General features: G+C 40.0%; 1 pseudogene; it reads right to left on the bottom strand.

Moving 5' to 3' along the window:
- Positions 1-3,841: 3,841 nt before the first annotated feature.
- Positions 3,842-20,455, bottom strand: LOC117037147 (high mobility group protein B1-like; annotated as a pseudogene).
- Between the last annotated feature and the right edge of the window lie 4,114 nt (positions 20,456-24,569).

Raw genomic sequence — 24,569 nt, 5'->3', positions numbered from 1 at the left:
ACATTTCACCCAAGGATACATCTTCAGCATCCAAAGGACTGTTAACAACAATCTAGAATGCCCCTCCCACAATGGTGCCAGGGAACTGTGTTTTCACTGGGATATGATTTATATTGTATTTGTATATGGGATTGAGGATGTGGATTTTTGACAGTTTGATCTTTTGATGAAATGATTGCTTTCAGATAGGACAAGGGCACTGAAACACCAACGGGAATGAAGTTACTTAAAAGTGTCGCCCCTGCTATGGAAGGATATTCCTCACTTGCCATTTATGCATTCATTCTGTTTCCCAATCATTCATTTAGTCAGTGCTATGGAGCACTCATGATGTACCAGGTACTGGGCTGGCAGTGTTGTGCTGCCAGCTTTCCAAATAAAATACTCCTGATTTTGAGCATTTGCCCATTTCTGTGGTATACATATTCCCATTGGGGCTGATTTCAAGCCATCAGCAGTGTGACACTGAAGATGGAATTCGGAAGAGATGTTAGCAATGAGCTTGTCCAAGCTTCTGTGAGACAGCTCTCACATAGCCTTGCATCCTAGGCACTGGAGGTCTATAATGACTGAGACATAAAGTCTTAGACACGATGTATTGTTTGAGAATGAGTTAGCTAGGCACAGGTAAGGTGGAGTGGGGTGGTAAAGGGGGAGGAATTTCAGGCAAAAGAGCTGCTTGTGCTAGAACTCTGTGGCTGCCCCACAGGCAACAAGGAAAGAGCTCACCTGATGAGGAGGTGAAGTGGGGTTATTCTTTACAGAGTTTGGGGAGCTTGGGGAAGGATCACGTGCTGGGCACCATCTATAACCACAAAGAACAGAGAGGTTTCTAATTGACTTACGATTTAGCTTTATCAGTGGTTCTTAACATTTAGTGAGTGTCAGAATCACCTTGAGGGCTTGATAAAACCTAGATTGCTGGTAGGTCTGCAGGTGACCATGCTGCTTCTGCTGCTGCTGCTCTGGGGACCAAAATTGGAGAACCACTGGAGTAGCCCATTTGGTGCCACCAAAGCTGGATTTATTGGCCCCAGAAACTATGCTCTTATTGTTGTTTTGTTTTTCTGGGTCTTTTGCTTGGAGGGACTAGGTCTGCTGGTGTGCATCAAATCCTCTGCTGCATGTTCTGTGTCCTATGAAAGGTGGTGTTTCAGAAATAAGATGCCAATATCAGTAAGTCAAATATCAATAAACAAATATCAAATCAAAATGGAGAATCATGGTTTGAATAATAAAGTGTTTTTGGCAAGCTCAGGTGACTATACTTTGAAGTAAATGCAAGTCTGTTCCCTTTTGGGTGAGTAGGGTTCCCACAAATACCCAAAGTTAGATAAGTCGATATCCCAAGAATAGAACAGTGTTGTAGCACCATCTCACATGTAATGGTCACCCTCATTTTTCCATGAAAGGACTATTTGTTTGGGAACCTCTTACCAACTACTTACAAATTTTGTTCTTGGCCATGTGTTAAGGAAATTAATCAATTAGTCAGTTCATCAAGCGTGTATACATTTATTAAACACCTATAATGTGCTGTGATGCTGGCAACCTCTTTAATTTAGAGCTACTTTCCACTGTCTGACTTCCTGTCCTTAGCTCAAATCTCACTTGTGCCTTTGACTGCGAAGCCTGACCAGCTAAAAATGATTTATTTTTCTGCTGTGTGAAAATCCCATTCCTAATTTCACCTGATTTCTTTCAATCAGCTCTTGGAAGCCAAGTACTTCTTTGGATATGAGAGATTTGGCTGGCATTGCCTTTGAGGGTTCTTACCTACAACACATCTCACTGAAGTTCTTTTGGTTCTGTTATCCCTGTTGACACATTTTGGTTCACACTGATAACCACTTTACCCTAGAGATCACAAACTGGTTTAAAAAGAAAACTACGTTATGTTTCTTTGCAAAATTTTCTTCATTTTCAACCTAACACCTGCAACAAAACATTTGATAAATGTTCCAGATGCACAGTTATCTGTGTCTGGACCAGCTGCATATGCATTTATTTACTTATTTCACAATCCTAAATAAGAAAGAATATGGGTGAGGGCAAGCCTGGAAACGGACTATTTCATTTTCATTTCATTTGATATTGACCACCTGCTGTCTTCATAGTTCTTTGGTCCAAGATGCTGATAGTATGTTGAGAAGCAATGAGTTGCAGTCTGTCTGGAGAGATAAGACATGTGCCTGTGGCCCAAGTAATTAACAATGCGAGGCAGTATAAACCAAATGGCGAGATGAGTGCTTTTATGCTCTGAACATTCCCAGAATTCACTGGGCAGCTTGATCAGGAAGGTGTAGAGTGCGTAGCAGCCTCATGGATAAGGTAGATAGGTTTTTTGGATGTTGGGTTCCAACTCTAGTCTTACCTTTCCCTACCATAAGTCTTGTATTAGTGGAAGAGGGCAACCTGCCAAAGGGAGAGGGACTTCATGAGGGGCTGAAGGGGGCATGCTGCAGAGTAGCAGGGTTGAAGGTGGGCATGTGAGCTAAGGTGGGCCCACATATTGGAGTCACGTCAGTGCCAAGCTTAGGTCATTGGCCTTGAACCTATAAGTTAATGCATATTGTTGTAGGGATTTTAGAGAACTGCTGCAAGGTAAGAACCTTATGTTTTAGTAAGACTAATTGTGAGGCAATGTGTGGGGATTGGATTTGGGTTAGCCAGAGAGAGGATTCTGGAGACCCAGGTACTTCGGCGGGGGGGGGGGGGGCTCGGTGAAGAAGGCCTGAGCAGTGTCTTGTCCATGAGATGGAGAAGGGGGGATGGACTTTGCAAAGGAAGCTACTAAAGGGACCTGGTGACTGGGTGTCAGGGCTGAATAAGATATATGAGGTCAATTTCTCTTCATTTCTACATGGAAATGGGAAGATTGGTACTGCCACTGAGAGAAATGGGTTAGATAGGAGGGATCCGGTCTGACTAGGGCGAGGGCCAATGCTTCAGTTTTGGCTCTGTTGTCTGTGCACTGAGAAATGACCATCCTCAGGAGACCTGGTCAGTGGGAGATTGGCAGTGGAGGGTGGGGATCTAGCTGCGAGTGGGACTGGAGGTGGCCACCTGACACTTGTCAGCAGAGGCACTTGAACTGATGCTTAGATTGTCTGTCACTAGAATCAAATTTCCAAGTGACAGCATGCAAGCCAAAAGGGTAAGATAGTGTTTATTTGCAAACCTTTTATTCATTGCCTATTATGTGCCAGGCACAGTACAGAATACTTTATATACACTGTCTTGCGTAACCCTCCCTAAAACCACCACCCACAGTGTAGCAGCCAGCAAAGGAGGAGGAATGGTTGAAGAGAGGGAGAGATTCAGTGTGGCGAGTTCTTGTTCAGGGATGGGTTTGAATGGTTGCGAGGACTAGCTAGCTGTGTTACCTCAGGCAACTACCTTAACCTCTCTGAAGCTCCATTTTCTCAGCTGTAAAATAAGGATGATTCTGTTATTTATTGCTGCACGATAAACTCCTCCTTAATGTCTTAAGAAGCCAATACTTATTTGTTGTACTTGTGTACAATTTCGGCAAAGCCAGGTGGGGACAACTTGTTTCAGCTCCAGGGGTTCTGGGACCTGTGTTGGGATGGCTTGAAAGGCTGGGGCTGGCAGCATGCCTCTCTGCACGAAGTCCCAGAGACTTTCCATGTGTTCTCTCCATCATGGCAGCTCAAGAGTTCCAAGAGCTAGTGCTCAGGGACACAGAGAGTAGAGGCTGCCCGTCTATGAGGCTGAGGCCCGGAAGCTGGCACGGCTGCACTTCTGCTATGTTCTATTCAGTAAATGGTAGCTATTGTTATTAGGAGTTAGTATCAGAATTATCAGAGAGAGTAGGAATTCAGTAAAGGTGCTGTGGTTCAATGACCAAGAGGCCACCGGTGATTTCATAGAGACAGTGGTGGCCTTGTTTTCTTGGTCGCGATGGAGGTGGGGCAGCCAGTGTGCAGGAGGTCAGGAGTGGAGTGGGTGGTGACTCCAGGAAGGCAGCACACGGGCTTGAGAAGTTCAGCTGCAGAAGGACAGAGAGAATTGGGAGAGGAGCTGTGTGGGCAGCAAGGCCTTCCAGAGGATCATTCTCCCGGCAGCCTGGCTCAGATATGCGGGTGGCACGGGGTGGGGAGACCTGCATGTGTGAAGGACAGGAGAAGGGGAGAAAGGTGTTCGGAGGAGGAAGAGGGGGTGAGGCCGAGAGTTGGAGAGAAATTGTATAGGTATGTGTGTATTTTAATGGCCAACTTTATTCTAGGCAAGCTGTTTATTTAAGATTTGCATGCAAACGAAAACAACCAGGATATAATCTCTTTAGAAGAGGAGGAACTTTGAGAAGAAGGTAGGCTCCCATGCCAGGCTAAGGACAGAGCTCAAGCTGGGTCTAGATGGGTGGAAAGGAAAGTGTTAAGTTTTTGGTGCAAGTGGTTGTGATGTTAACTGTATACTTAAGAGCAGAGTGTGACACACAACTAGAGTAATATGCAGCCAAGGCCATGTCAAGAATAGTTTCGGAGGCCCTGGAGAATAAAAATGTTATGGTTCTCCCCTTACTTCTATGTAATTTAATAAAAAGAAAATATTAAATTATTAAATTAGTGTTAAGTAGTTGAGCGAGGTTCTGATTTTTCCCATGATGCTTCTTTCAAATAGAAATTGTGAATGTTTAAAAAAATAAAGTTTGAATACCCTTGCTTTGTGGGAGGAAGCCTGGGCTTGGCTGGCCTGGAGGGTAGCGTGGCATTTGTGTGCCAGGCCTTCTGTCCCCAGTGCTAGCCCCGGTGGAAGCTGCTGGTCCTGAAATTCCTCCCCTTCAAACTCAGCTTTGCGGGTAAGGAGTCCTCCCAACTCTCCAACTCCCTTGGCCAGAGCAGAGTCTTGTCCGGCCACCTGTTGTCTTGTTTGAATATTCCTGGTGATTTATTCCTGGAAAAGTTCCCTTTGTTTCTGACATGGGCTTCATCAGGGCAAAGTAGTTTTTGGTTTGTTCCTTGCTGGATCCGCAAGCCTAGCTTAGTGGGTAACATATTTACACACAGTCATTGTTGCGTGCATGTAAGAATGAAGGGGACATTGTAAGGAAGACAGGTGCAGAAGGCGCAGCTGAGAGCAAACCTTGGGTATTTTACAAATTTGTAAATGGCTTTGAGGGGAAAGACTGAAGTAGTTCAGGTCATCGACGGCCAGTTCCTTAAAAAATGATTTCCACATCCCAAGCCTGGAACATGGGGGAAAAAAAAGATTAGGGACATAGATCCTGGGTAGGTTTTTTTTTTTTTTCACTAAAACTGACAGTTTTATTTCTATTTGAAATGCAGAGTGAAACTGTGTACAGCCCTTTAAAAAAGTCGAATGCATTTGCTTATGCACAGGCCATATGGGACTTTGGAGTGGGTGTTCGTAGTACCAAAATACATTCCCGGATTCTCAGCCATGAGCAAAGTTTCTCTTTCACCTTAGAAAACTTGACTTTATTTAAAACAATTTAAAACAGAAGTGGCTTTTCCCTTTATAATACCAGTGGAGGCCATTATAGAAAACTGGGAAAACATAGACAAAGCCAACTCCTGTTGAGTGAGCATAGCAGAGCGTAGGTAGTAGGGGTGCTGGTTGATAGCTGCAAGGAAGGCTCTAGAGGAAGTGGGGGACCAGAGCCCCGGGGTATTTCTGGGGCAATCTTGTGCAGTGAGCTGTGGTGGAACCACCTCTATTTCCGAAGGCTGCAGGTCCTGTCTTGAGCTTGTCAGGTTCTCTGCTATCAACCTGTCCCTGGAACTTCACATTCCAGTACTCTAGTTTCTGTGACCCCAGAAGGAAGACAAACTCTCCTTGTGGGAGAAAAGCAGACTGGTGTTCTGCACAGGTCATCTGTTTTTCTCCAATGCCGGCAGCTTCCGGAGAAGGGAGGACAGGGAAGCCAAACTCAATCATGAAGGCCAGCAGGGCTTATTCTTCCATCCAACAACACGTTCGAGGGTTCCTACTCCATAGTGAGCTCTGTGCTGGGAATACAGTGGTGAGGGAAGAGGCGTGATACCTGCCCTCATGGACCTTGCAGTTTAGTTTATATAAGCTTAGTTTACTTGTGTCCTCAGACTTGACTGAGGGAATGTGGGCCTGTGACCAGAGGAACCCAGGAAAGGCTATGGTCTCACCATCTAGTCCTACACAGCCTCTCTTTTGGGGAGGGGATCCTCATCACCCCATTATTGATCCTCTCCAGAATCCTTCGAATTTCTTTTTAGTTGTCCTCTATTTACCCCAGCATTGGATGTTCTGGGGTTTGAAGGAAGCAGTCTTCACGGAGAAGGGTGATAGATGAAGGCCCAGCCGTCTTTCCCTGATACTGATGAAGGAAGTGGGGAAAGCTGGGTCCCAGGAACATGGCGGGTGAGGCTCTCAGCCCAGCAGTCTGGACCTGCCCACCGTAGGACCCTTTGTATCTCCTCAGTGATTCTCTCTCTACAACCCTCTCAGACGATTATTATTCCCATTGTACCTCCTCTTTTCCTCTCACAAAACTTCAATCAGGAAGCTTCTAGAATGTACACAAAAGGGGCTAGTGCCAGCTGAAGCTGGAATCCTATCCCTGAGGTTCACAACACAAGGAACATCCCAGCATTGACTCAAAGGAACACACACCTATCCTGGCTTCTCAGGCAGTAGTTAGGAGAGGAATATTTTTGGGATAGCTGGTTTGTACGAGAACCCTGGAAGCAAAAGGCGGAGCCCTGTGGGATCAATACTGTCCACAACATATATTTTGCCTCAGAAATTCAGCCCTAAAGAGGCATTTTAAGAATTCCCTGAATTCTTGCTGCCTTCACCGCACACGGAATTGCAGTGATAGCTGTGACTAACGCAACTCCTTGCTAGGAGTTTCTTAAACAGCTCTAGTTTCAAAGAATAGATTTCATTATCCATGCAAACCATTAAAATATTTTAGAACCTCTACCATATTGGCATCCAATTCCTACTTTACTCATAATCTCATACCTAGAGGTAATTAAAAACTGTTTTGTTCATTTATGTTCTAAAGACTTTTGAGAAATACAGCTACTGGATTTCTCAGTATATAGCACTGTGTGGCGACGCTCTGATCCCCAGATAAAGACAGGTCATTTGCTGAGAATCAGAAGTCCTGGTTGTTCAACAAAACAGCTCCAACTTCAAATAGTCTGTCCCCAAAGTCAAACCCATAGGTTCTGAATTTTGTTTTTGAAAATATATCTCCATAGCTGGAAGGCAGTTAATTTTCTTTAGGGACAAGGATTGTCTGTTTCAGGCTCCCCAGGGGAAATTAGAGGCAGTACCACTTTCATTCCAGAAATTGCTGTGAGATTTCACACAGGGAAAGTGAGACTTGCCCTTTTCATTTATTATTTCTTCTGCTATAGTCACTGCATTTTTTTCCCCCTTGAAGACAAGGGCTTTGGTGAGACTGAAATTCAGCAATGGGTTTAATTCAGACATTGACTTAGGAAATGAAATTAGTCTCAGTTGCCAGCTGAGTTAGAGTCAAACCCTGGGGTTGTTTCTTTGGGAAGGAAGATCCCTCACTTGGTCAGTACATCAGCTCTCCCTTGAGTATGGGTTTACTCATTGTGGTGGTGGCATGTGGAGGCATTGGGCTGACCTTAATTATTCAGTAGATCCACTTCTGACCTCTATGTCGTGCTCCATGTTGGACGCCATTTTGGAAATTCTATGAATCCATCAGGCCTTTGAATATTCTCCACATCTTTAATTTTATTTTTTGGCAAATTTATCTTGTAAATATTTTTACAATACAAGTTTAAGAAAGATAATGTAGATTTAAAAAAATAAAACAATAATACAATTATTGGTATCAGACATTATTGTCATTTATATGTATATATCCTTCTAGTCATTTCTTATGTACATGGGTTTTTGTTAGCTTTTAAAACAGAGTTATATATCTACAGTAAATGCAATTTTCATTGTAACCATTTTACTAAACATTATAACATAATTAGTAATTAATATTTCTTATTGACTGTTCTTGATTACTAGTCATTATGTGGCGGTACTTTACTTACATAAGTGTTCCTTTATTGAGTGAGGGTCATTCAAGTTGTTTCCAGGTTACCATTATTACAATAACCTGTAGGAAATGTGTTTGTGCACATCATTTTATGACATTTAGGATGATATTTTAAAGGATATATTTCTAGAGCTAAAAATTTGATATTATATGGGTTATCGATGCTTTAGTGATGCATTAAACATTTTTTTATAAGTCTACATTTAACAATTTGTAATTCCTGCTTAAAAAGTTTTTTTGAAACAAAGAGTCACTGTGATATAGAACTCCAGGACAATATGTCAGGACATTGATTGTCCATTTATCCTAGTGTTGGAAAATTCCTTCTGAGGAGAACCTTGGCCCTGCCTGCAGGTGTTCTCATGGTCCAGTGCAAAACAGAGGTGGGACCCTTAACTGGGTGGCTCTTCTCCTTGGAATCTCCAAGCCCCCCTGCATGTCAACTGATAGCAATGCACCAAGCTCTGACCAAACAGGCAACATTTTACCCCAGTTATTTGGCAGAGAATGTAACCAGAAATTCTGCTGCCCAACTCCTGGCAGAGGTCTCGTGTGGAAAATAGGATTGCTTGAGGGATATTGTTATGGACTCATTGTTTGTGTCCCTCCAAAATCCATATGTTGAAGCCCTGACTCCCAATGTGATGCTATTTGGAGGTGGGGCCTTTGGAAGGTAATTAAGATTAGATGAGCTTTTGGGAGTGGAGTCCCCATGAATGGGGTTAGTGCCCTTATAAGAAGAAGAACTGACGGCAGAGCTCTCTGTCTCTCCCATGTGAGGATACAATGAGAAAGCATCTATCTGCAAGCCAGGCAGAGGACCCTCACCAAGAACCAAATCTTCTGGCACCTTGATCTCAGAGTTCCCAGCCTTTTATTCTGGGCGAAATAAATGTCCATTGTTCCAGCCGCCCATTCTATGGTATTTTGTTACAGCAGCCTGAGGTATGCAGGCCTTCCCCTCATTTAGGCCTCCTCCATTTTGTCCTTGGATCTAGCTGTGCCACCAGAGCTTACACCAATTTGTTCTGGGCCCTTTAAAATGACTTTTTCTGAACTGTGTTTGGAATGTTGCTCTCAGTTTCCTAGGAAAGGGGATGCCCTAGGAACTGGCAGGAAAGGAGTGTATCCTCAGGCCCTCTGTAGCTCTCCTAGGCTACCTCATGCAGGAGGACACTTCGTGAGGTCCCTGCTCACACCACGGTCCCAGGAGCAACTTTACTTCTTCTCAGGCATCATCTTGTTTTTTATTAACTGTACACAGTGTTGCTGAACTAGCCAGAGTTCTTCCCAAAGTCAAATGATCAGTTCATCCTCAGCAATAGCGTTAAACTTCAGCAGTCTGGATTACCCAGCAGGCAGTTCAAGCACATGATTAGGTGCCCCAAACATTAATTGCTATACTTTTTCATTTTCAATATCCCCATGGAGAATTTTACTAGCAGGGAATCTAGGAAAAAGCTATTTTAATTTCAATGCAGATGTATGTTTTGTGCTTAGTCTAGTATTGCTTTTGTTTGAATTGCCTACATGGAGAGGGAGGCCTCCAAAAGCCTTAGTTTGGTCTGACATTATGGCCACTCTTTTGGACTCACCTCTATTGTCTCTGTTTTGCCATATATTGTTTACTTATGAGTTGTGATCAAAAGGTATGGTGAATGTTTAAATTAAAGAAAAAGTATTACAGTAAAAGACATATTGCCATGAATCCCCCTCAAAAGACTCACTGTGGCTTCGAACACACTTATCCCATCATTCTTGCCACTTTTTGAAGCAGTTCTGGAAGTCCTCTTTCATGAGTGTCTTTACTTCATCCTCCATCATGACTATGCTCCATGTCACACATCGTTTCTTTTGATGTGAAATTTGACGGCAATTTCTGTCAAATAAAAACATTATATTGTGTCTTTATCCTCCTTATTCACCAGATCTGGCACTGTGTGACTTCTGGCTCTTCCCCAAAGTCAAAATGACCATGAAAGGAAAACGTTTTGAATTGATTTAGAACACTGAGGCAGCCATGACAGCACAACTAAAGACACTCGTGAAAGAGGACTTCCAGAACTGCTTCAGAAAGTGGCAAGAACATGGGATAAGTGTGTTCCAAGTGAGGGGGAGTATTCTGAGGGGGATTAATAGCAATGTGTTCTTTACTGTAATAATTTTTTTTTAATTTAAACATTCACCGTATCTTTTGATCACACCTCGTATGTAGTTTGATTTGCTGAATAATAAGTACTTTTGTAAGTCACCTCCAGTAATTTTGGGAATTAGATGGGCTATAAGCATATCCATAAATAAAAATATAATTTATTGAGTCAAAAAACATGAATATTTTTGAGGCTGTTAATACATGCTGCCAATTCCCTTTCCTTTCCCTGATTACTTCCCAGAGCTATCATGTTTTTCTTTTTCTTTTTCTTTTTTTTTTTTTAGATTTTATTGGGGAAGGGGAATAGGACTCCATTGGGGAACAGTGTACACTTCCAGGGCTTTCCCCCCCCCCCCAAGTCTAGTTGTTGTTGTCCTTTCAATCTTAGCCATGGAGGGTGTTGTTCAGCCCCAAGTTGTTGTCCCCCTAGTGCTAGCTGTGGAGGGCGCAGCCCAACTCCAGGTCCAGCCGCCACCGCCAGCTGCAGGGGGCAGAGCCCACCATCCCCTGAGGGACTCGAGGAACGGAACTGGCAACCTTGTGGTTGAGAGCCCACTGGCCCATGCGGGAATCGAACCGGCAGCCCTTGTTACTAGGAGCACGGAGCTCCAACCGCCCGAGCCACCGGGCCAGCCCTCATCTATTTTTTATTGGACCTTCGGGTGCTATTAATGTGAGCAGCCATTAGTGAGCTGGTGCAAATTGGTCTAAAACACTCTTAGCAATGAAGTAAATGGGTTAGTGTTTGCTTGCCTGGAAGACTCAGTGAATGCAAGATCAAACTTTGTATCCAACTCCCTTCCCCTCTGTTTTAGGTTGGGTTCTCTGGGAAGCTGATCCCGAGACTGACTTAGTGTGCAGGAAGCTTTTTAGTAAGTGCACTTGGGATCTACATCTGTGGAAGGGGAGGGACAGAGACATGACTGGGCAGAAGGAGAAGGTGGCAGTAATGCAGTCTCAATGAAGTCGTCAGGCCCTTCAGAGTTGTTCCAAGTTGGGGTGAGAAGGCCCAGGAGGACCAGTCAATGGAGCCAGCTGCTTGCAGAGCAGGTGTGACCATGGGCAAGGCAATTGTCATGGGACTGACAGCCGAGGGTGGTCTGCCAGGTGGGGGAATGTGTATGTTAGTCCTTCACGGGGATCTGGACAGTGTATCACAACGTCCAGCACACTCTCTTTGCAATGGAAGCCTTTAGTTGTCACCTGATTTGGGGCACTGCTAGGCCTGTGGGTGTTTCTTTGCAAGATAATTTAGGTTGCATTTGTGAATATTTTCCCTTTTGTCGGCACTTGGTTCCATTGCCACCTGCGATTTAGAAAATTCACATTGTGGTTAGCCTTCTAATTTTATAATTACCTTTTCAGAATAATCACCCCATCCAGATGTTTTGTAACACAGAACAGCAAGGGAAATTAATTTCAATTAGAAGGGGGAAAAATACAAATTGAAGTGGAGTTGTAGAAAGAAAAAAAGCCCAACATTTCTTTGAGTGTACTTCGTTTAGGTAATTAAATCCTTGCCATGCGACTGAACCCTTGGCAGTGGTGCCCTTTAAAGGACTGACATTAAAAAAACACACGACTCTGTGGAATATGGAGCTATTCTGGACGCCCAACACACATCTGGAAGTAAAAGGGGTGAGGACAGAGGAAGGTGGGGCGAGAGCCTCAAGGGAGATAATAGACAAACAAAGAAGCATTCTTTGTTTTGTGTTTTCACACTTAATTTTTTTCTTGGCATAAGAACATGAGCCTCGTAAAGATGATTTCAAGTTATTTCCCAGCATTCTGAAGGGATATTGAGAGAACTGAAGGCAAATGGGGACCTGCAGGGCTTTTATTGAAGAAGAAAATGTAAGGGTTCTTGTCCTCTCCTCTTTCCCTTGGATGAGGAAGTCATGGATCTCGATTTCTGTGGCTGGCCTGGCACTTTCAGAGGAGATGGCTTACCATCGGACATAGGAGCTCTTCTCGTGGGGAGCTGGCAAAGCTGGCAGCAGCAAGAAAGAGACAAGCCCACAGAGGAAAAGGGAGTGGGGAAGAAGGACCTTCTCCTAGTTCTCAGCCAAGACCCATGTCACCGAGAAGCAGCTGGTCCCTGGGCTCCTGGGAAGGGCAGTGTGTGTGGGTGGCATGCCCAAGGCTTTGGCTCTGCTTAATATTCCGGAGGAGCTGACTCATCCGTGGATTGAGTACTCAGGAAAGCTCTGCACGGCCAAGGCCTGTTGGAGATGTTCTTTTAAACAGTTAAGTCTCCTTGAAGCTGCCACACTTTCTCCAAAACACTTACACAACCTTCTTCCCCTGAGGGAAATTTTTCTGACTTTCTTGTTCTGGTCTGAGACAGGAAACTGAAAATTATTTGTCACATTTGCTCTTCTGGATTTACCCCAAAATGTTCCATTATAACATTAGTTCACTCACAATGAAAGGAGAGCTTCACAGGAAAGTGGCATTAAGGGTACATGGTACCTGGCGTCTCTAATCCCATGGTTAATACTGATACTGTGTTTCCTTGAAAATAAGACCGAGCCGGACCATCAGCTCTAATGCGTCTTTTGGAGCACAAATTAATATAAGACCCAGTCTTATATTATAGTAAAATAAGACCGGGTCTTATATTAATTTGTGCTCCAAAAGATGCATTAGAGCTGCATCTGTGTCGGGGAAACACAGTAGCTAGAGAATGGGCTTCTCTGGAAAGACACACACGTTTAAGTCATGAAGGGGAAGAGCCCCATTAGCTGAAGTTTTTTGAGTTCACTTGAGTGTCCTCATATATTTGAAAGGGGCAGAAAGCCCAGTTTTGGATCTGTACAGATGCCTACATTTCTCATGCTTGGTATTATTACTTTCTGAGTTTAAGATTTTAGATTCACCTTTCTGGAGCTTTTTACACTTCTGTACGCTGGTCTGTGTAATGGGGGCACTGGGTACCTTCAGTGCTATTAGCACACCTTATTCTCATCGCTCACAAACCGGATTTAACAGAGGTCAAACTAAATGCTATGGCGCGCACTTCAAAGAGAACATACTTCCATTGCTCACAGAACCAGTCCACGTGGTGAATATCTTTTTCTCAAATCCTGGACTGTATTCAGTTTGTCATTCTCTAGGTAGAGATGTCGTAAGAAACTTTTGGGCTGCATTTACAATACTTACGATTTTTGGGGTCCCCTCCTGCCTTAATACCCATACGAGGTACATACCAGTTCTTGGAAAGGCTGATGTCTATTTTCTGATTAGTCAGAATATCCATCATTCTCAATCACAATTTAATCTAACTTAAAGACAAACTCTTAGGCATTTTAGTCCAACTTTTCTTTTTTTAATGAGCTGAGTGATTAAACTGGCCTAAAATCTGGATTAGTACTTCTTTGCGTGTGCCACCTTGCATTTCTATCTTAGCTCATTTGTTCACAGATATTTTTGAGTGTCTACTCTTTACTGGGACCTGTATATGTCCTGAATTTGATGTACATTTGGGACTCAGACTCATCTGGCATCCAATAGTCTCAGAAGCTCTACAGCTGCTAAGTATGAATTCCCCAGGAACAAGCTTTTGAATAAAGGTGGTTTCCTTGCTCATTTGGGAATTTTCTAGCATTTTCCTAGTCCAATCTCAGGAGGCATAAGGGAGGAGCTTCTCTTTGAATGTGTCTTCTCACTTCCTAGTTACATAGTGGTTATTGCATAAACCCCAAAGACATTTCTCCTATAACAACCATATAGCTGCCCCTTGCTTTACAATTCTGTATATATTCTCCTTAGTAAATGACCTCTTGAAAGGGGAGACACTGAGTTTCAGAACAGCAAAATTTCTGAGTTGATCTAACTGACTGGCTTTACAGGTGAGTACACTGCTGCCCAGAGAGGTTAAGAAACCTGCCGAAGCCCACACAGGAGGCCCCTGGTCTCCCAATTTTGTGTTTGGTGTGTTTGTGCCCTTCTCCCTCAGGACGAATTTTATAAAATCTTCTAGAAACAACAACTTACCAGAGTTTTTTTTTTTCTATTTTATTACTCTTATCATTTTATCACTTCTTCGTATCTTATTGTGTTCTTTTTCTATCTTCTGTTGCACAATGAAGCTCATTGATTCTTGATCTCCCATCATTTCTAACGTACACGTTTAAGAATATAAAAATTGCTTTACATAATACTTTAACTACCTTCTGTAACTTTTGATCTGCAGTATTTTTGTCACCATTTTTAAAAGATTTTACTATGTGTATTATGATTTGTCCTTTGAACCTTAATATACTTAAAAGTATGTTTTAAAATTTCCAAATATATAGGTCATTTGGGGTTCTAGTTTTGTTATTGATTTCTAATTTAATTACACTGTGGTCAGTGATCGTGGCCTCTATGCTTTTCATTCTCTAGGATTGATAGCGAATTGCTTTGCAACCTTTTATGTGATCTATTTTTATAAATGCTTTATGCTGCTTGTGAAAAACGTGTACTCTCTAATTGTTGTGAATGGCATTTTATATAGAGCCATTAGATCAAGTATTTTAATTGTGTTCATATCCTCACCAATTTTTTATTTGCTTAATTAGATACTGAGACGTGCACATTAACATTTCTATTATGATTGTGGATTTGCTAATTTTTCTTTGCAATTCTGTAAATGTGTGCTTCATCTATTTCAAAGTGCTGTTAGAAAAAAAAGCATAGTTCACTGGAGCCAGACTGCTTGAGTTTGAATCATGGCTATGCCATTTACTAGCTCTGGACCTTGGGAAAGTTATTTATTTCCTGTAATTCAGTATTCTCATGTAAAATGGGTTATGCCCTGGGACCATTGTGAAGATGAAATGTATTAATATATATAAAAAGCACTTAGAACAGCGTCTGGCACATAGTAGGTGCTCTGTAAATGTGAGTTAATCTTACTGGTGAATTACCCTTTTATCCCTATATAATGATTATATATCTATATCTACATAGATATAGATATTTATCTCTATATCTCTCTCTATATTTTTGATCTTCCTTTTCCAGTACTTAGGTTGCTACTGTTTTTTCCCCCTAGTTGGAAAGATATACCCAGCATATCTTTTTTCATCCATGTACTTCTTACATTTATATGTCATTATGTTTCAGGTGGGTCCTTGGTAAATAGCATATGGCCAGATTTATAAATATTCAATCTGAGAATTTCTTTTTCTTTAAATTAGTACATTAAATCTAATTAATATGTATGATTATGAATATTTTGAAATCGTATCTACCATTTTATTTTATGTTTTCTATTTACCATGTGTTTTCTCTGCTTTTTTCTTTCTTCCTTTCCCTTAGGTTAATAAAATATTCTTTATTGCCCCTTTTAGCTTCAACCATTTTTGAAATTTATTCATTCTATTTCTGTTCTTTTATTGGTTACATTTTAATTTTTAACATGCATAGTTAATTAAAACAACTACAACAATAACATTATCCTGAATAATTCAAAGATTTTAGAACATTTTAATTCTGATTTTTCCTTTTCCCATACCCATGTTTCTTTTTTATGGTATTTTAGTTCTACCTGTTTAAAATCCTCCAAATAAGTCATTATTGTTGTTATTAATTTTATTTTGTCATTCTATGCTTGCATAACATTACCCATATATTTATCAGTTGCTTACCCTTGCTTACCTTTGCTTCTTGCATCCTATTCCTGCCTTAGGGTTCAGTTTTCTTTTTACTGAATTATTTCCTTTAATAGATATTTTTGTTATGATGTGAACTTTCACTTCCTCAGCCTTTGTCTGAAAACGACTATTTCCCCCTTCTCCTCAAGTCATGTATTAGCTGCATGTAGAATTCTAAGATGATATTTATTTCCCTTTACTCCTTTAAAGGTAACAGTCTATTGTGTTCTTGCTTCCATTGTCACTGGTGAGAAGTCTGGTATCAGTTTAATAATTACTCTTATAGATAATCTGTTTTTCTCCTCCCTCAGGTCCCTTTTGTGGTGTTTCTTTTTAACTTTGATGTTCTGGAGTTTCACTATATGTGCCGAGAGGTAGAGTTTTAAAAATATATCATTTTTAGAGCTCATTTTTCTTTAACTGAATATTTATATCTTTCATTAATTCTAGAAGAGTCTCATCTATTATCTCTTGGAATATTACTTTGCTTCTCTCCTTTTAAAAAGTTCTATTTGACATTTTCGACCTCTTGGTCTCATTTATTTCTTTATCTCTTTCCTCCAATTAATTAACTTTTGAGTTATGTTTGTTGTTATCTTGTACAGTGAAATTTTAATTTCTCAATGTCCATTTTTTTATGTTTTTCTGTTCTTTCCACATGATTTTATTTCTTTTTTTTAAATCTCTTTAATCATTTTAAAGGTAATCATCTAAGTCTTTTAAGATTGTTCTTTTTTACAAGTTCTATTATGCCTGCTTGTTGTGTATACTAGGTCACTGTCACACTGAGTAGTGAGTGTGATTTGTAATTTTAGATTGTGAGCTCATTTTCAGCAGAGATTTTTCTTACTTTTTCTTTCTTTCTTTCCTGTGGGAGTTTTATAGATGCTGGATTGTGAAGGATTTGCTAGAAAGTTGGTTTTCATTTGATTTAGCCAGGCATCCTGGACATTTTCTTTTTATTTAGGATCTTTAAAATGTTTGTTATTGTTTATATCTGTACTTGGGAATTTCTGCTCTACACCAGTTATAAATTTGTGTTCCACCTCCCTGTCTGATATAAGACCATCATCTCTTTTTTCCTTATGGGAGACTTTTTTGTCTTACCCAGAGTGCCAAGTAGGGACAAGCTTTCTCATTATTTTCCTGAGCCAGCTGGTATAGTTTTTTCTGGTCTTCTCTTTTATAAAGGTAATTGCTTTTCCATGGTCTGGTGTTAGGGAGTGATTCTGTTTTTATCCAAAGCCATATCTCCTATTCTTATGGAACTATCAAAACATAAGATCCTTAGCCTGTGTTTAGTCTGACATACCTCTGGAATTGTCATGAAATTGGTACATGGTTTTGTCCCACTTCTTTATTTTTGACTCCAAGGAATTTTTCCCTTTAATCTAAATTATGTATTTAATTTTTTCCTCTTTTGATCTATAATGTCTATGTGGTTGTATTGAGTGGAGATAGAAAGGATGTGTTAGCTCAGTCTACTGTGTTTCCAGAATCTGAATTTCTGAGATTTATTTTTTATAATGGAATCATTAAAAAAGTAGTAATAAAAAAATCAGAGGACAGATGAAAATTGGATAAAATAGTTATAATATACATGTCTGTAAGCTTAAAGGGTTAAAGCTTTTTACCGTTCCTGTCTGCAAATGAATGAGTCTTCTTAGACATCTGAAAAGTTTTAAGAACTTGTTTTTTTAAATGACCATGTGAATTCACCTTACTCCACAGTTTTGTGGAAGCCGTGAAGAGGTAGAAACTTTGATGATGTTGCCCAGGGCATTGTTGCCCTGGGGTTTGTTTAGAGTTGCCCTGTGGGCCCAGGGGAACCAGGAGGTCTCTGAGCAGAACACTGGAATTTAAATGAAACATGCATCTAGATTGCATATTCAACTTTTCTGCGTTTTGAGCGACAGTTTTCCTGGTGCCTGAGGAGTTTTCGGAGAGCTTCAGCTGATATAAATGCTCTAAGAAGTTGGCAAGTGTAAGAACGGGTAGAACATCTGTGAGGGAGACTGGGGAAGTCTCTCTACCCATCAGACTGATTAATCAATAACCCTAGTGGCTCTCTACCCAGAGAGGAGGTTAATTCTTTCAGTCTTGGTGGCTGTGCAGTAGTAGAACTAGTAGAACTAGTTCAGAGAGCTATCAGAAGGGCCCATTTTGTTCAACAGTCTGAACCAAAGCTCATGTGACATTCATTAAAAAGTTGAATCTTCTAACTTGTAAGCATTTGTGGCAGTAAATAGAGAGCTCCGAGGCTTCCCGTAATGATTACATGGGGCTCATTTGACATGAGTACATTTACTTTCCAAATTCAAATGGATGTTCTTAATCTGTTTGCAGATGAATGTGTTCTTAAATACTGGACTGGCAGTTTTGTGTTTTAGAACACTCTGCATAAATTATCATAAATCACAGAAGTGAAACTTTTTCTTTATCATAGTTGAATTATCAACAGTTGTAGATTAATGCCACGAAGAGGCTGGTAGGCTTGTGAGGAAATCAGCAGGGAGCTGTCCCCAGCGTGGGGACCCATGTGGGTGTACAGATCTCCGATGGGAGTCGTTCTCTGCAGGGATGCTGTGCAAGTGGGCGGAATGGTGCCAGGCCCAGGCAGGGCACAGTGCGGAGGCTGTCAGGATGGAGAAGCTGGCTGAAGACTGTGGCCTGCCCCTGTGGCTCTTGGGGGATTCTCAGGGTAGACTGGCCTGAGCTTTGCTCTGACCTCACAGCACGGGCTGGATGTCCACTTCTAGTCACAAGGCTTCTAACACCTATGGTCAGAATATATTCTCTTCTTTACCAACACACACTACAAAGAAAGCTGAAGTCCTCCTACTCTGCATCAGAAAGCATCAGAGATACTATTAGTAAACTGAGTAGAATTTACTAAGTATCTTTGAAGTTCTCATTTGTATTTTCCCCACATTGAAATTGTGTCTTAGACAAAATCATGTTGATTATGCAGAATTAAGAAGTGAATACACCCACATGTTTGGCACACATGGGGTTTTTATTTCACAATCTGTTTCTGCGTATCCCAAGGGAGGCTACTGTAGGAGTATGTGTGTATCTTTGATTTGCCGTCAAGTTATAAAAAAATCTAGGTCTAGAGTTTGAAAGTGCATGAATAAAAATACTTGCAAAAAGGATAAACTCACAAAGAAAGACAGTGTTGGCTTCATTTTAATTTTCTTGCAAAGTTTGTAGAGTTCCTAAAACCTAGCTCAAAGTAATCTCCATATTATATTGAGAGCTATAAGGATCCAAATCATTCTATTTCACATGAAGCTGAAAATTAAATTTCAAGTAAATGTTTATATTTTGTTATTTGGTGCCATCTCACTTAGCACAGACACATAATCCACAATTTAATAAATTAAAATAAAAATTTAAAAATTTTACTTGGAAATTATTAATGGACCATGGGGTCACTCAATGGGAAGGAAAAGTGGGAATTACCAGATCCTTTGAAGACATTCTCTTTCATTCATTCATTTATTTTACTTTATTCTCCTTAATCCAAATTTTCTAATTCTATTCCCTCTCCATAAGACACCATTATAATATTTGTTTTTAAATTATATTTACTTAGAAGCATTCAGAATGTCAACGAAACAGCTGCAATATTTTTTTGTGTGTGATTACAGAGTGGTATTCAGTTAACAGAACAACAATTATTTTGTGTAAGCTGCATTAGAGACGACTGAAGATGAAAAAACTACCATCCCCATATATAGCTAATTTGTGCTGTGCACCAACAAGGACCAGCTTTAAATTTCCATGCCCATTTACAACTCCCATACTGTACCAGGCACGGTTAGTGGCTACTGAAATCACCACCAGGACAGGGAAATCTAAAGGCACATTCGGTAGTGTGTTAACGATACAAAAAAAGACACTACAGTTTAAAAGCCTTACATTTCAATTTTTTTTTTTCTTTAAAAGGAGTGAGTTGTGTACAGGGGGCTTAAATGCTTTACAGACAAGGAAAAAAACTGCACTAGAACCAACTTATCATCATCATCTTTTTCTTTTTCCTCCTCTTCCTTCTCTTTCTTGTTCTTTTCAGCTTTGACAACTCCCTTTTTTGCCGCATCAGGCTTTCCTTTAGCGTGGTATGCAGCAATGTCCTTGTCGTAGTTTTCCTTCCGCTCAGCAGTCTCCTTCTCATAAGGCTGCGTGTCACCTGCAGCAGTGTCATCCTCCGTCTCTCCCAGCTCCTTTGTAACATCACCAATGGATACGCCAGGGTGCTGTCCCTTGATTTGGGGACAATACTCAGAACAAAGCACGAAAAAGGCCGAAGGAGGCCTCTTGGGTGCACTGGGATCCTTGAGCTTCTTTGTTGTTTCCCCTTGAGGAGCAATATAAGTTTTCATTTCTCTTTCATAACGGGCCTTGTCCGCCTTTGCCATGGCTTCCAATTTTCCTTTTTCTTTAGCAGACGTGGTCTCCCCCTCTCTGAGCACCTCTTAGAAAACTCTAAGCATCTGGGTGCTTCTTCTTGTGCTTCTCCTGGCAAGTTTGCACAAAGATGCAAACTTGCAAAGATTCTTATGATGAGAGTTCGCCTCTCGGCCTCTTAGGCTCTCCTCTGCCCATGTTTATTTTCCCTCAGCGATCAGAGTTGCCCAGTGCCAGTCCAGCTCCCACTTGCTCCGACACTCTCTGTAGTTCTCAACGTACTACTGCAATGGCTGAGAGCCGGAGCCTCCTTACTCTCTCTGCTCTGTAACATCCCATTATAACATTTCACAGGTTATCTTTTTGTCTGTTGCTGATCTCTCTGTTCCTTGTATTGCTGCTTTATGTGCTTGTATTTTAAGTTTACTTAAATGGTATTTTGGAATAGATCCTATTGTGTTCCTTATGTTTTTCACTATGCCCATGTTTAAAAGATCCATTTATGCTTGCAATGTTACATTCAATCACTTGCTGCTACTGCTGCATTAAATTCCATGAATGCTTCTCTTCATTTTACTGACCCACTTTTGGAGTGACGGACACGCAGACTGCCTCCAACTCCCTGCCACCGCAAGGAATTCTGATCTTAGGGACCTTCGTGAGGCTTTATCCACATTTCTAATTTTTACCATTCTTAATGGAGGTAAAATGATATTTCATTGTTGTTTTTATTTGCATTCTCTGATGATGGAGTTGGAACATCACTTCAATAACAATATTTTGAATTTCCTTTTATATAAATCACCTCTTCATATTTTTGTTCATTTTTCTACTGCGATTGCCATCTTTTTCTTTGCAAATGTTCCTGTATATTTTATATATTAGTCCCTGATCAGTTTGGATAGTACAGGTTTCTTCCCCCAATCTGCTGCCTGTTAGCTTTATCCATAATGTTCTTTCTTGACCAGAAAGATTTAATTTTTAAGTAAGCATATTCATGATTTTTTTTTTTTTTGCCTTGAAGTTTGTGCAGTTGGGGTTTTATTTAAGAAAGCCTTATGCACCTTTAGGTCACAAAGATATTCTACTAATTTTCATCTATTAACTTTATAATTTTATCTTCCACAAACAGTTGCTGAACTTTATCACGTTTAGGTACTCTACCAACTCTACCACATGGAATTCACCATTGTATATGGGCTCAGAGTCCCACTTTTCTATTCTAAATATAATGAGTTAATTTTCCCAGTGCCACCTACCTCCTAAAAAATCTCTCCTTTTCTCACTGATTTATGGTGTCACCTTTATTAAATGCTGAATATGCATATTTGTCCCTGAGCTACACCTACTCCATTTCTATTTGTCTACTTTTGCTCTAAAATTGAACTGTATTGGTAATTATAGCTTTGGTAAATTCTTAATCTTTTTTCTTTTTTTTCAAAACTGACTCAATTCTTTGGTGGGTGTCTATTCTTTCTTAGAGATGATCAAGATGATTAAGTACCTAAATGATCAGGTGGGATTTTTACTCTGATTACAGAGAATTTGTAGATTATTTTGTACAGAATACACATACTTATAAATGTAACCCTATTGAAGACCATGGAATATACCACTCCATTTCTGTATCTCATTTTCTTTGTCCCTTATAGAATTTAAGAATTTCCTCCAGAGTGAATTGTTAACTTCTCTAGATACTTTATGCTTTTTGTCGATATTGTGAAGGTTATCTTACTTTTTATTATATTTTATAGTTGGTTACTGAGTTAGAAAGGAATGATTTTGACTTTTGTAAGCTGATCTTATATCCAGCAACCTTGGTCAACTTGTTATTTCTAATAGTTTGTTGTTTTTCCTACCTAGGCGATCATATCTTCCACAAAAAAATGAGTCTTTGTCTCTTTCTTTCTGATCTTTACACCTATTATTTCTTTTTTTTCTCCCTTGACTCCCAGTATGATGATTCAAGACTGCCAGCACTATGGAAAACTGTAGTAGAAATAGTAAACATACTTATAGTTTTTCTTTTCCCAATCTTAAAGGAAATGCATTTAATTTGATTCCTAGTACTCTTTTCTTTCTGGTTTGCTAAAACATTTATTTTTCCATAAAGAGTTGCTGAACTTTATAAAATTCTTTTCCGGCATCAACTGAGACAATTGTATATTATTCTTTCCCTTTAGTCCATTAATAAGTTCAATTACATTGCTGATGTTTTCAAACGTTTAACTGTCATTTTACATCTGGGATAAACCATACTTGAGCTTGGTGAAATATTTTTAAAAACTAGGGGTGTTTTCAGAGCCTCAGTTCCTACATCACTTCTTTGGTAAAGACTTTCCAATCGACCTCTTGTTGTTCCCCGACCTTCCGTCCCATGTGTTCCCAGAGACCTTTGTTATATAACTTGTATGGAACTTATAGTGGACTTGCTCATTGCTATTCCTCTCTTCACCATACCAATAGATGGGGAAATACCTCACGTCTCATTTTTAAAAAATAGGTTTTTAAAGGTATGATTTACTTACCATGAAAGTCACCTGTTATAAGTTTATAATTTAATGTTTTTGATAAATTTATAGAGTTTGTGCAACCATCAACAAAGACCAATTTTAGAACAGTTTCATCCTAAAACATTCCTTTGTGCCAGTTTACAGTTAGTTCCTCCTTTCACCTCCAGTCTCAGGCAATCCCTTTTTCTGGTGTGTTTGTCACTATAAATTTATCTTTTCTAGACATTTCATTTAAATGGGAACATATAATATGTTGTCTTTTGTGTTGGGCTTCTTTCACCGAGCATAATGATTTTGAGGTTTAACCATGTTGTAGGATGAGTCGATGGTTCGGTATTCAGAAATAAAAAGAATTATTTCTGAATGTGATTCTATTGTATGGATATACCACAATTTGTTTATTCATTTGTAAGTTGTTAATGGCTATTTGGAATGCTATCAGTTTTTTTTTTAGCTATTATGAATGACGCTGTTATGAACATCTATGTACAAGTCTTTGTGTGGACATATGTTTTCATTTCTCTTGTGTCGATTCTGAGGAGTAGAATTGCTGAGTCATTTGGTAAGTTTATATTTAAAATTTTAAGAAACTTCTAAATTGATTTTCAAACTGTACCATTTCACATCTCCACCAGCAATCTATGAGGGTTCTAGTCTCTCTACATACTCACTAACATTTGTTATTGTTTGGGGTTTTTTGATTATAGACATTCTAGTGGATGTGTAGGTGGTATTTAATTGGGATCTTAATTTCCATTTCCCTGTTGAGTAAAAATGTTGAGCATCTTGTCATGTGATTATTAATCATTTGCACATCTTTTAAGAAATATAATCAAATCTTTTCCCCATTTTAATTTTTTTTACATTTTATTTATTTTGACATTCAATATTATTTTATATTAATTTCAGGTGTACAACATAGTAGTTAGGCATTTATATGATTTAAGAAGTGATCTCCCTGACTAGTCTAGTACCCACCTGGCACTATCGTTATTACCATATTATTAACTATATTTTCTGTGCTTTACATCCCCATGACTATTTTATAACTACCAATTTTTATTTCTTAATCCCTTCACATTTTCCCCCTGTACACCAAACCCCCCATCTATCACCTGATAAGTCTAGTACCCATCTGACACCATACATAGTTGTTACAATGTTATTGACTATATTCCTTATGCTATACCCATGATTACTGTGTAACAACCAATTTGTTGTTCTTAATCCCTTTCCCTTTTTCACTCACCCCAACCCCCTCCCATCAGGCAACCGTCAAAATGTTCTCTATCTATCAGTTTGTTTCTATTTTGTTTGTTTGTTTTGTTCTTTAGATTCCACATATAAGCAAAATCACATTGCATCTGCCTTTCTCTGTGTAACATACTGTACTCAGCACAATACCCTCCAGGTCCATCCATGCCGCCTCAGATGGCAAGAACCCATTCCCTTCCCTGGCCAAGCAATATTCCATTGTATATATTTTCCATCTACTGTTTGTTCATTCATCCATCAATGGACACCCAGGCTGCCTCCATATCTTGGCCATTGTAAACAATGCTGCAATGAACACATGGACGCACACAGTCCCATTAGAGTAGCATTTTGCGTTTCTTTGATTAAATACCCAGAAGTGGGATTATTGGGTCCTTCTTTGTCTCTTGTAATAGCCTTTGTTTTAAAGTGTATTTTGTCTGTTGTAAGTTTTGCTACTTCAGCTTTTTTCTTTTTCCATTTTCAAGAAATATCTTTTCCCCAACTCTTTACTTTTAGTCTGCGTGTGCTCTTTGATCTGAAGT

Source organism: Rhinolophus ferrumequinum, chromosome 17 (genome assembly GCF_004115265.2).
Source record: "Rhinolophus ferrumequinum isolate MPI-CBG mRhiFer1 chromosome 17, mRhiFer1_v1.p, whole genome shotgun sequence".
NCBI classification, from domain to species: Eukaryota; Metazoa; Chordata; class Mammalia; order Chiroptera; family Rhinolophidae; genus Rhinolophus; species Rhinolophus ferrumequinum.
The sequence above is the reverse complement of the archived record's forward strand: the minus strand, read 5'-3'. Positions and strand labels throughout refer to the sequence as shown.